The 12,209-nt window shown below is 35.7% G+C and overlaps 1 long non-coding RNA gene across 1 annotated transcript in view; it reads right to left on the reverse strand.

Annotated features, from left to right (window-relative positions):
• Positions 1–12,165, reverse strand: part of LOC143673831 (uncharacterized) — a 213,087-nt gene extending 200,922 nt beyond the window's left edge. Inside the window, exon 1 of the long non-coding RNA XR_013170677.1 lies at positions 12,142–12,165. This is a non-coding gene — a long non-coding RNA (uncharacterized LOC143673831). The remainder of the gene's footprint in view (positions 1–12,141) is intronic.
• Positions 12,166–12,209: the final 44 nt, after the last annotated feature.

Consider the following 12,209-nt stretch of genomic DNA (forward strand, 5'->3'; position numbering starts at 1 on the left):
TGTGAGATGATATCTCATTGTGGTTTTGATTTGCATTTCTCTAATGGCCAGGGACATTGAGCATCTCTTCATGTGTCTTTTGGCCATTTGTATTTCCTCCTCTGAGAGGTGTCTATTCAAGTCTTTTTCCCATTTTGTAATTGGGTTGGCTATCTTTTTGTTGTTGAGTTGAACAATCTCATTATAAATTCTGGATACTAGACCTTTATCTGATATGTCGTTTCCAAATATTGATTCCCATTGTGTAGGTTGTCTTTCTACTTTCTTGATGAAGTTCTTTGATGCACAAAAGTGTTTAATTTTGAGGAGTTCCCATTTATTTATTTCCTTCTTCAGTGCTCTTGCTTTAGGTGTAAGGTCCATAAAACCGCCTCCAATTGTAAGATTCATAAGATATCTCCCTACATTTTCCTCTAACTGTTCTATGGTCTTAGACCTAATGTTTAGATCTTTGATCCATTTTGAGTTAACTTTTGTATAGGGTGTGAGATATGGGTCTTCTTTCATTCTTTTGCATAAGGATATCCAGTTCTCTAGGCACCATTTATTGAAGAGACTGTTCTGTCCCAGGTGAGTTGGCTTGACTCCCTTATCAAAGATCAAATGACTATAGATGAGAGGGTCTATATCTGAGCACTCTATTCGATTCCATTGGTCGATATATCTATCTTTATGCCAATACCATGCTGTTTTGACCACTGTGGCTTCATAATATGCCTTAAAGTCTGGCAGCGCAAGACCTCCAGCTTCGTTTTTTTTCCTCAAGATGTTTTTAGCAATTCGGGGCACCCTGCCTTTCCAGATAAATTTGCTTATTGGTTTTTCTATTTCTGAAAAATAAGTTGTTGGGATTTTGATTGGTATTGCATTGAATCTGTAAATCAATTTAGGTAGGATTGACATCTTAACTATATTTAGTCTTCCAATCCATGAACACGGTATGCCCTTCCATCTGTTTAGGTCTTCTGTGATTTCTTTTAGCAGTTTTTTGTAGTTTTCTTTGTATAGGTCTTTTGTCTCTTTAGTTAAATTTATTCCTAGGTATTTTATTCTTTTAGTTGCAATTGTAAATGGGATTCGTTTCTTGATTTCCCCCTCAGCTTGTTCATTGCTAGTGTATAGAAATGCTACAGATTTTTGAATGTTGATCTTGTAACCTGCTACTTTGCTGTACTCATTTATTAGCTCTAGTAGTTTTGTTGTGGATTTTTCCGGGTTTTCGACGTATAGTATCATATCGTCTGCAAACAGTGATAGTTTTACTTCTTCCTTTCCAATTTTGATGCCTTGTATTTCTTTTTCTTGTCTAATTGCTCTGGCTAGAACCTCCAACACAATGTTGAATAATAGTGGTGATAGTGGACATCCTTGTCTTGTTCCTGATCTTAGGGGGAACGTTTTCAATTTTTCCCCATTAAGGATGATATTAGCTGTGGGTTTTTCATATATTTCCTCTATCATTTTAAGGAAGTTCCCTTGTATTCCTATCCTTTGAAGTGTTTTCAACAGGAAAGGATGTTGAATCTTGTCAAATGCCTTCTCTGCATCAATTGAGATGATCATGTGATTTTTCTGCTTTAATTTGTTGATACAAATTAATGATTACATTAATTGATTTTCTTATGTTGAACCATCCTTGCATACCTGGGATGAATCCTACTTGGTCATGATGAATAATTCTTTTAATGTGTTGTTGGATACGATTTGCTAGAATTTTATTGAGGATTTTTGCATCAATATTCATTAGAGAGATCGGCCTGTAGTTTTCTTTTCTTGTAATATCTTTGCCTGGTTTTGGTATGAGGGTAATGTTGGCTTCATAGAATGAGTTAGGTAGTTTTCCCTCCACTTCGATTTTTTTGAAGAGTTTGAGGAGAGTTGGTACTAATTCTTTCTGGAATGTTTGATAGAATTCACATGTGAAGCCGTCTGGTCCTGGACTTTTCTTTTTAGGAAGCTTTTGAATGACTGCTTCGATTTCTTTAATTGTGATTGGTTTGTTGAGATCATCTATCTCTTCTTGAGTCAAAGTTGGTTGTTCATGTCTTTCCAGGAACCCGTCCATTTCCTCTAAATTGTTGTATTTATTAGCGTAAAGTTGCTCATAGTATCCTGTTATTACCTCCTTTATTTCTGTGAGGTCAGTAGTTATGTCTCCTCTTCCATTTCTGATCTTATTTATTTGCATCCTCTCTCTTCTTCTTTTTGTCAATCTTGCTAAGGGCCCATCAATCTTATTGATTTTCTCATAGAACCAACTTCTGGCCTTATTGATTTTCTCTATTGTTTTCATGTTTTCAATTTCATTTATTTGTGCTCTAATCTTTGTTATTTCTTTCCTTTTGCTTGTTTTGGGGTTAGCTTGCTGTTCTTTCTCCAGTTCTTCCAAATGGATAGTTAATTCCTGAATTTTTGCCTTTTCTTCTTTTCTGATATAGGCATTTAGAGCAATAAATTTCCCTCTTAGCACTGCCTTTGCTGCGTCCCATAAGTTTTGATATGTTGTGTTTTCATTTTCATTCGCCTCGAGGTATTTGCTAATTTCTCTAGCAATTTCTTCTTTGACCCACTCGTTGTTTAGGAGTGTGTTGTTGAGCCTCCACGTATTTGTGAATTTTCTGGCACTCTGCCTATTATTGATTTCCAACATCATTCCTTTATGGTCCGAGAAAGTGTTGTGTAAGATTTCAATCTTTTTAAATTTGTTAAGACTTGCTTTGTGACCCAGCATATGGTCTATTTTTGAGAATGATCCATGAGCACTTGAGAAAAAGGTGTATCCTGCTGTTGTGGGATGTAATGTCCTATAAATGTCTATTAAGTCTAGTTCATTTATAGTAATATTCAGATTCTCTATTTCTTTGTTGATCTTCTGTCTAGATGTTCTGTCCCTTGATGAGAGTGGTGAGTTGAAGTCTCCAACTATTATAGTATTTGAGTTTATTTCCCTTTTCAGTGTTTGCAGTGTATTCCTCACGTATTTTGGGGCATTCTGGTTCGGTGCGTAAATATTTATGATTGTTATGTCTTCATGTTTAATTGTTCCTTTTATTAGTATATAGTGTCCTTCTTTGTCTCTTTTAACTGCTTTACATTTGAAGTCTAATTTGTTGGATATTAGTATAGCCACTCCTGCTCTTTTCTGGTTGTTATTTGCATGAAATATCTTTTCCCAACCTTTCACTTTCAACCTATGTTTATCTTTGGGTCTAAGATGTGTTTCCTGTAGACAGCATATAGAAGGATCCTGTTTTTTAATCCATTCTGCCAATCTATGACTTTTGATTGGGGAATTCAGTCCATTGACATTTAGTGTTATTACTGTTTGGATAATATTTTCCTCTAACATTTTGCCTTTTGTATTATATATATCATATCTGATTTTCCTTCTTTCTACACTCTTTTCCATATCTCTCTCTTCTGTCTTTTTGTATCTGACTCTAATGCTCCCTTTAGTATTTCTTGCAGAGCTGGTCTCTTGGTCACGAATTCTTTCAGTGACTTTTTGTCTGAGAATGTTTTAATTTCTCCCTCATTTTTGAAGGATAATTTTGCTGGATATAGGAGTCTTGGTTGGCAGTTTTTCTCTTTTAGTATTTTAAATATATCATCCCACTGTCTTCTAGCTTCCATGGTTTCAGCTGAGAAATCTACACATAGTCTTATTGGGTTTCCCTTGTATGTGATGGATTGTTTTTCTCTTGCTTCTTTCAAGATCCTCTCTTTCTCATTGACCTCTGACATTCTAACTAGTAAGTGTCTTGGAGAACGCCTATTTGGGTCTAATCTCTTTGGGGTGCGCTGCACTTCTTGGATCTGTAATTTTAGGTCTTTCATAAGAGTTGGGAAATTTTCAGTGAAAATTTCTTCCATTAGTTTTTCTCCTCCTTTTCCCTTCTCTTCTCCTTCTGGGACACCCACAACACGTATATTTGTGCGGTTCATATTGTCCTTGAGTTCCCTGATACCCTGTTCAAATTTCTCCATTCTTTTCCCTATAGTTTCTGTTTCTTTTTGAAATTCAGATGTTCCATCCTCCTAATCACTAATTCTATCTTCTGTCTCTTTAAATCTATCATTGTAACTATCCATTATTTTTTCTATGTTTGCTACTTTATCCTTCACTTCCATAAGTTCTGCGATTTGTTTTTTCAGTTTTTCTATTTCTTCTTTATGTTTAGCCCATGTCCTCTTCATGTCCTCCCTCAATTTATCGATTTCATTTTTGAAGAGGTTTTCCATTTCTGTTCGTATATTCAGGATTAGTTGTCTCAGCTCTTGTGTCTCATTTGAGCTATTGGTTTGTTCCTTTGACTGGGCCATATTCTCAAGGAAGTACTATTTTTATTTAGAGAACAGTGTCTACGTATGCTACATGAATTGCAATAACATCCCACATGACAAATAACTGACATATATCATATTCCACTACAGCCCCTATTAAGAAATAGTAGCTGGGTGATAGTAATTTTACATATTCTCCCAGTTGTGTAAAGTCCCACAATCAAAGCATACGAATTAGCAACCTGCTATTTTATGATGATCATATTCATTAACATGCTAGAAAGTTATGTTCTTTTATTTTCAACATCCCATAAAAGATGTAAATGGAAAAAAAGGATTAAACAGAGCTAGAAAGAATAGCTAAATTGAAAAAAATTCAATTTTTAAAAAATTGATAATAAAATAAATGCAAATTTAGTAAGGACAGAGTACAGAATGCCCTAGTCCAGCGGATAAACCTAAGACCTAATAATTTGATGAAAAATTGGATAAAATTATCAGAATAACTCTAGAGTGCCAATCTCAAAGCACATAAGGAGAACAATGTTGTACTATGTTCATCATATTTAATGTACATAATGTAGAGACCTTGGCAAATCAAAATGAAGCCAAGAGAAAGTAATTAGGATGATGATGAGGTGAAGACTATGGAATATCAGTATCAAGTGCAAAATTACCAAAGTAACTAAGAGCTTTTAGCTTGGAGAAATCAGAAAGACCTAAGCAAAGAAGAAATTGAATCAACATTTGAAGGACTGTTATCTTGACAGATTGATTTGAGATTATTCTAATCTTGCCAGTCAAAGTGTGGCCTATTGACTAGCAGCACTGGCTTCAGCTGCGTGTTCATTAGAAATGCAAACTATTAGGTCCCATCCTGGACCCACTGCTTTAGAACTTGTATTGTTAAAATTATGTTAAAAGATTCCCAGGTGATTCTTACGTGCACATGTATGTGCAGGTTTTAGTTAGAGAATTATTTCTCAAACTTTTCCAACAGTAATAATCACTCAGAGAATGTGATAAAATGTAGACCTCCAGGGCCAAGTTCAAACTTTTATTCAAAATTTCCCAGGGGAAGAGGCCAGGAAATCTATAGTTCTACCAAGTACTCACATAATTCTGTTTGATAAGTTTGGGAAAACCCTGCTGCAATTCACAGAACTAGAACTAGACAATTCAAATCAGTTAGATTTTGACTAAATTTATCAAACTTTGCCCTATCAGAAGAACAAACTGTTAGGGGAGGTTATGATCCCAATTAACAGAGATATTACAAATACAGGCTGACCACCTATCAGAGTTGATAAAGAAGAAAAGTTTGTCCCACTATGGTAGGTGCACCTAAGTGAATCTATGGTTCCTTCCCAATAAAAATTTAGATTTAGATTCTTCTAAACACAGCTGACATTTCTCAAACCAATTTATAGAAACAAACTTAAGCCCCAATTCAAGAATTAAAGACTTTTGACCCCCATTTCTATGGTCCATTCCCACTGCTGCTTTTCCTGAGCACTGCTGGTAATTCAGCCAAACTATGATCCCAATGGCACCAGGAACTGAAAATAGATCCACAGGTTCCAGGAAGTAAAGAGTTTTCTATTGAGCTCAGCTTGAATTAACTTCAAGGAGTCTTACAGCTGTCTAGATTTTTTTTTTTTATTAATTAAAAAAAGAATTAACAAAACAATTAGAAATCATTCCAATCTACATGTACAATCAGTAATTCTTTTTTTTTATTAATTAAAAAAAGAATTAACAAAACAATTAGAAATCATTCCAATCTACATGTACAATCAGTAATTCTTAATAACATCACATAGTTGCATATTCATCATTTCTTAGTACATTTGCATCGATTTAGAAAAAGAAATAACAAGACAACAGAATAAGAATTAAAGCAATAATAGAAAGAAAAAAAAAACAAAAAAAAACAAAAACAAAAAACCTATACCTCACATGCAGCTTCATTCAGTGTTTTAACATAATTGCATTACAATTGGGTAGTATTGTGCTGTCCATTTCTGAGTTTTTATATCCAGTCCCGTTGTACAGTCTGTATCCCTTCATCTCCAATTATCCCTTCTTTTTTTTTTTTTTTTTTTAATTAACGGAAAAAAAGAAATTAACCCAACATTTAGAGATCATACCATTCTACACATGCAATCATTAATTCTTAACATCATCACATAGATGCATGATCATCATTTCTTACTACATTTGCATTGGTTTAGAAGAACTAGCAACATAACCGAAAAAGATATAGAATGTTAATATAGAGAAAAAAATAAAAGTAATAATAGTAAAATCAAAACAACACAAAACAAAACAAAAACCTATAGCTCAGATGCAGCTTCATTCAGTGTTTTAACATGATTACTTTACAATTAGGTATTATTGTGCTGTCCATTTTTGAGTTTTTGTATCTAGTCCTGTTGCACAGTCTGTATCCCTTCAGCTTCAATTACCCATTGTCTTACCCTGTTTCTAACTCCTGCTGAACTCTGTTACCAATGACATATTTCAAGTTTATTCTCGAATGTCCGTTCACATCAGTGGGACCATACAGTATTTGTCCTTTAGTTTTTGGCTGGATTCACTCAGCATAATATTCTCTAGGTCCATCCATGTTATTACATGGTTCATAAGTTTATCTTGTCTTAAAGCTGCATAATATTCCATCGTATGTATATACCACAGTTTGTTTAGCCACTCTTCTGTTGATGGAGATTTTGGCTGTTTCCATCTCTTTGCAATTGTAAATAATGCTGCTATAAACATTGGTGTGCAAATGTCCGTTTGTGTCTTTGCCCTTAAGTCCTTTGAGTAGATACCTAGCAATGGTATTGCTGGGTCGTATGGCAATTCTATATTCAGCTTTTTGAGGAACCGCCAAACTGCCTTCCACAGTGGTTGCACCCTTTGACATTCCCACCAACAGTGGATAAGTGTGCCTCTTTCTCCGCATCCTCTCCAGCACTTGTCATTTTCTGTTTTGTTGATAATGGCCATTCTGGTGGGTGTGAGATGATATCTCATTGTGGTTTTGATTTGCATTTCTCTAATGGCCAGGGACATTGAGCATCTCTTCATGTGCCTCTTGGCCATCCGTATTTCCTCTTCTGAGAGATGTCTGTTCAAGTCTTTTTCCCATTTTGTAATTGGGTTGGCTGTCTTTTTGTTGTTGAGATGAACAATCTCTTTATAAATTCTGGATACTAGACCTTTATCTGATATATCATTTCCAAATATTGTCTCCCATTGTGAAGGCTGTCTTTCTACTTTCTTGATGAAGTTCTTTGATGCACAAAAGTGTTTAATTTTGAGGAGTTCCCATTTATTTATTTCCTTCTTCAGTGCTCTTGCTTTAGGTTTAAGGTCCATAAAACCGCCTCCAGTTGTAAGATCCATAAGATATCTCCCAACATTTTCCTCTAACAGCTGTCTAGATTTTTGACACCAATTCATGTTATGGAGAATAATTTGATGCTGTAATTTATTCACAGTTAATTCTTATTAAATGAAACTCAGTGGTAGTTTTACCATAATAAGAAAGTATTGCCTTTTTTAGTGCCAGAAAAATGTTCACAGAGGTGAAAAATTGAGGCTCACCTATGATCAGGTAATATGCAGGTAATTGTTACATGGAGTTCTCAAATTGAGTAGATACAAGAGTTATCAAGTTGAACTGCAATGAAATTCCACCCTTATTTCTTTGTTATTACTCTGGTTGTTTGAAGATCAGATTCAAATAGAGTTTTGCACTTCTGTTTCAAACTAGTACCAGGTTACACCACTCACTCATGATTTTCCAGCAGATATCATAACAAAATTAGATGGCTGTCATTTCATTCAGCCATACTCTTTCATTTTTTCATGTATTATAGCTGTTATGATGGAAAAAACAGTTACTCTGAGTAAGAAGTGAGAATGGGCAAAGAGGAGAGAACCTGATGGGTATGAAGACTGACTTTCCAGTCTAAGATTTGGACTTCGAAAGCAGGGACCATTTCTCCATGCCAGTAAGAACTTAGGTATGAGATTTGTATTGGGAATGTTGCTATGACTGGACAGAAGCATAAAGAGCATAGAGGAAGTATATAGGGTTCCAAAATGTTCAAAGTCATTTGCTGGGCATTATTTTTTTTAAAGAAACAGTCTTTCCCTTAAAATTGAAACTAAGAAATAATACTTAAATCTATCTCGAATAGTAGCATTACCACTTACCAGCCATTCATGTTAAAAATCTCCAGCTGTTGCTTACTGCTCCTTCTTTCAAAGTCCCCACATCCAATTGTTCCCCAAGTCTTCTTTATTTTACCTATTAAAATGTTCTTTAAAATAGTACATCCTCTCCAATCTAATGAGTTAACAATTTATTCATTTAATACATATTTTAGAGCACCTATTATGTATTGGACATCGTCTCACACAAGGATTAAAACATGAACCGACCAAGTCACTACTAAACACCCAGCAACTCAATTACAGAAAAAGTTTCCATCTCATCTCTTCCCGTCCCTCAACCAATGCATTTCTACCAAGATGATCTTTCTAACAGACTGACTCTGCTAAAGTCTCAATGACATCCAACTGGCTGAAAATAGTGTTTCTCAAATGTGAGTAATCATGACAATTACCTCAATGATTTGGAAAGAAAGAGAGAGAGGGAGGGGAGAAAGGTAGGAAGGAAACAAAGAGGAAGGAAAGAAGATAGAATAATTCCCAGGCCTCCTCTCTAACCAATTCTTATTTCATACGTTTGGACTGGAGTCAAGAAGGCAGACTTTTTACCAGGCTCCCTTAGTGATTCTTATGATCAGACAAGTTTAGGAAACACTAGATTAAAGAGTACAGCCAAAATACATAGCTTGTCATTAGAAGCCCTCCATAATCCTCCTAATCTACTATATGTGTAGTACTTCACATTCTTCAAAGTAACCTACCATTCAATCCATTCATTCGCAGTCTTGCTAACAAACCAAAATTAACTGTGAAGCTTTATAAACAATCCACATTGTAGACCCCATCCCTGGATCTCCAGAGATGCTGATTCTGCAGATCAGGGGCAGAGCCCACAAACAGCCCAATATGTGATACAGACACACAGTAGGAGTTGAAATCTATGCCCAAACCATATCATAATAGACTATCAACAGCCCATCAACTCAAACAGCCCATCAACTCCTTCTCCCCATGATGTTGTTAAGCCTGTTTCCCTAGCCAGAGATACACTTTTCCCCCTTTTCAAAACTTTCTTTAAATATCACCTCATCTGTGAAGACTTCACTATTTTGTCCACCCCAGCCCAAAGAAATGAAAATTTCTTTGAGTTTCCCTAATACTTTGCTCACAGTGGTAACCTCTAACTGCATTGTTTAGTTCCTATTTCAATAAGTTTGCCTATTCTGTTATTGCATGACCTTTCATGCTAAAGACAATGACATTTTCTTCCTTATATACCTTATACACTAGTATAGCATCTGGAAAAGGAATAGAAAGTAAAATGGAATGAAGTGGTAGAAATTGAGAGGAGGCATAAGGAGAGGCATTTGGGATGCTGGTAGTCTCCTATTTCATTTCCTAGGTGGGTGTTACACTTAGATTTTCACTTTATGACAATTCACTGAGCTTTGCATGTATGATTTGTTTACATGTCTTTACGTGTGTTTTACTCAACAAAAAGTTTAAGAAAGGGGTGATATTCTCTCTCCCAGTGGAGACACACCCACAGTTCAAACTAAGAAAGGAGACTACCAGCTACTAGCCTCTCTACTACAGTATCACTTTGCCTTGAGCCATCTCCTTTAAAGAAAGATATTATGTATCTTTCCTATGGAGGCCCATTCAATGCTCCTTTTAACAAAAAAATCACAGAATTTCTTCAATATTTCTTGGGTATTAATTTTATTGCAGAAAAAAAGAATAAGTATTATCTTTATTCATGAGTTGAAAACTGGAAAAGAGCTATTTGAGGTAAATGTTCTGAGTGGGGTATTAGGATTCTTGATAGACTTTTAAAGTAGAGAGAGTCTCATTACTATTAGATGATTTGAAAGAATAACGAAAATACACCTAGGAATCAAAAATTCTGATTGCTAGTCTTTTATGCCTCCATTACAATTTACTAGTCATGGATTGCAAAAATTTTACTCTACGCTTTTGAGACCCAGATTCCAAGAGAATAAAATATATTTTTCATTCATTAATTCATAAAGTACTATATATAAAACTCAACTACTTTATGCTGGACTCTGATTTAGTGCTGGAAATATGACAAGCTTGCTGCCCTCAGGATACTTACTACAAGAATGAAGACCTTTCTCAGCAACCAGACTGTCAACACTCTAGAAAATGTCAGCATAAGGAACACACAGTTTGTGTGAAGAGCCCCAGAGGAACATCACATCAATGTAGAACTCAGGCTTCTTGGGAAGAAGAGACCTCAGACTGACAAATGGTGGGGTAGCAGAAAGGAGCTGGCTATAGTTCGCACTTTCTGTAGTCAGGTCATAATATGATCAAGGGTGTTACATGGGGCTTCCATTACAAGATGAGGTTTGGGTATCATCTCTTCCCCAATGCTGTTTTCAGAAGGAGGGGGTCTCTCTAGTTAATGTTCAAAATTTTGGCGGTGGAAAATACATCTGCTGGGTTCAGATGAGGCCAGGTGTTGTTTATTCAGTAACGGAAGCCCAGAAAGATTAGTTAACTCTTGAAGGAAAATGACTCTGAATTTGTATCAGGTTCAGCTGCTTTGGTTCAGGCCGTAACAGTTAAAAACAAGGATCTGAGAAATTTTTTGAATGGTATTATGTCTGAAAAAGAAACAGTTCAGCAGGCTGATGAATAAGATCTAGAGTTGCCTAGCAATGAAAACAAGATGCTAGACCTATTTGTGATATTTAAAAAGTGTAATGAAATGCATCTGCTAAAAAAAAAGATGCTTACAGACTACTAGGAAGATAGAGGACTTTCATATAATATGGTAAAAGCTTCTGAGGAGGGCACATTATTACTAGAAATGATTAATACTTCCTGTCCATTTAACCTCACATCAGAGACCTGTTCTCAAACACTAATAAAATCAATTGTTTGGTCACACCTGGTTGGCAGTGGAGAAAAAAATGAAAAACATTGCAAACATTAAAGCCTTGTGTGTGGTATGCTGGTCCTTTTATTATGCTAACTCTTATGACTGGCGGGGTTGTTACAACTGGCACTCATTAATTTAACTAATATTTACCCACGTTCCAACTATTGCAAGGCACTAGGTTAAAGGCTAAAATTAAAGGAGGGAAAAAGAGTTTCTCTTTGTCTTTGGGAAGGTTGCAGGAAGAATAGATATCCAGGAAATTTAAACAATGTTACAAATGCCATAAAAGGAGAACAGAAATTACATTTGTACATTCCTCTCTGGGAAGAGGGAAAAGTGGGAAACTGACCTAAACTTGGTAAATTGGGGAAGAATTTTCAGGTCTGAAAGATAAAGAAGAACAAACCAAGAAATCTCGTGCAGTGATGTGGGCAGAAGGAAAAGCACAAAGGTTCAGAAGCAAGAGAATATGACAAGTTCGGTAAATGACAAAAGTTTAGGATATGTATAAGGAAATAAATGGTAACTGCTGAGGCTGAAGAGGAAAATAGGAGCCATTTCATGAAGTGTCCTTGTAAACTTTGTAAACTGGTTTTCTTAGTTTGGATTTTATTCCGGAGGTGGATAAAGACATCAAAACTCCTTTGAAGTATTTTAAGCTGCCGAATGACATTTACATGAGATACATGTCTCAGGATGCCAGGCTGCCGTGACCAATACCACTCACTGGTTGACTAAACAACAGAAAATTACTGACTCACAGTTTCAGAGGTTACAAGTCCACAGAAGGCACCATGCTTTCTCCCCAGTCTATACTTCAACCTCTAAC

This window comes from Tamandua tetradactyla, chromosome 2 (genome assembly GCF_023851605.1).
Source record: "Tamandua tetradactyla isolate mTamTet1 chromosome 2, mTamTet1.pri, whole genome shotgun sequence".
In the NCBI taxonomy this organism is placed as follows: Eukaryota; Metazoa; Chordata; class Mammalia; order Pilosa; family Myrmecophagidae; genus Tamandua; species Tamandua tetradactyla.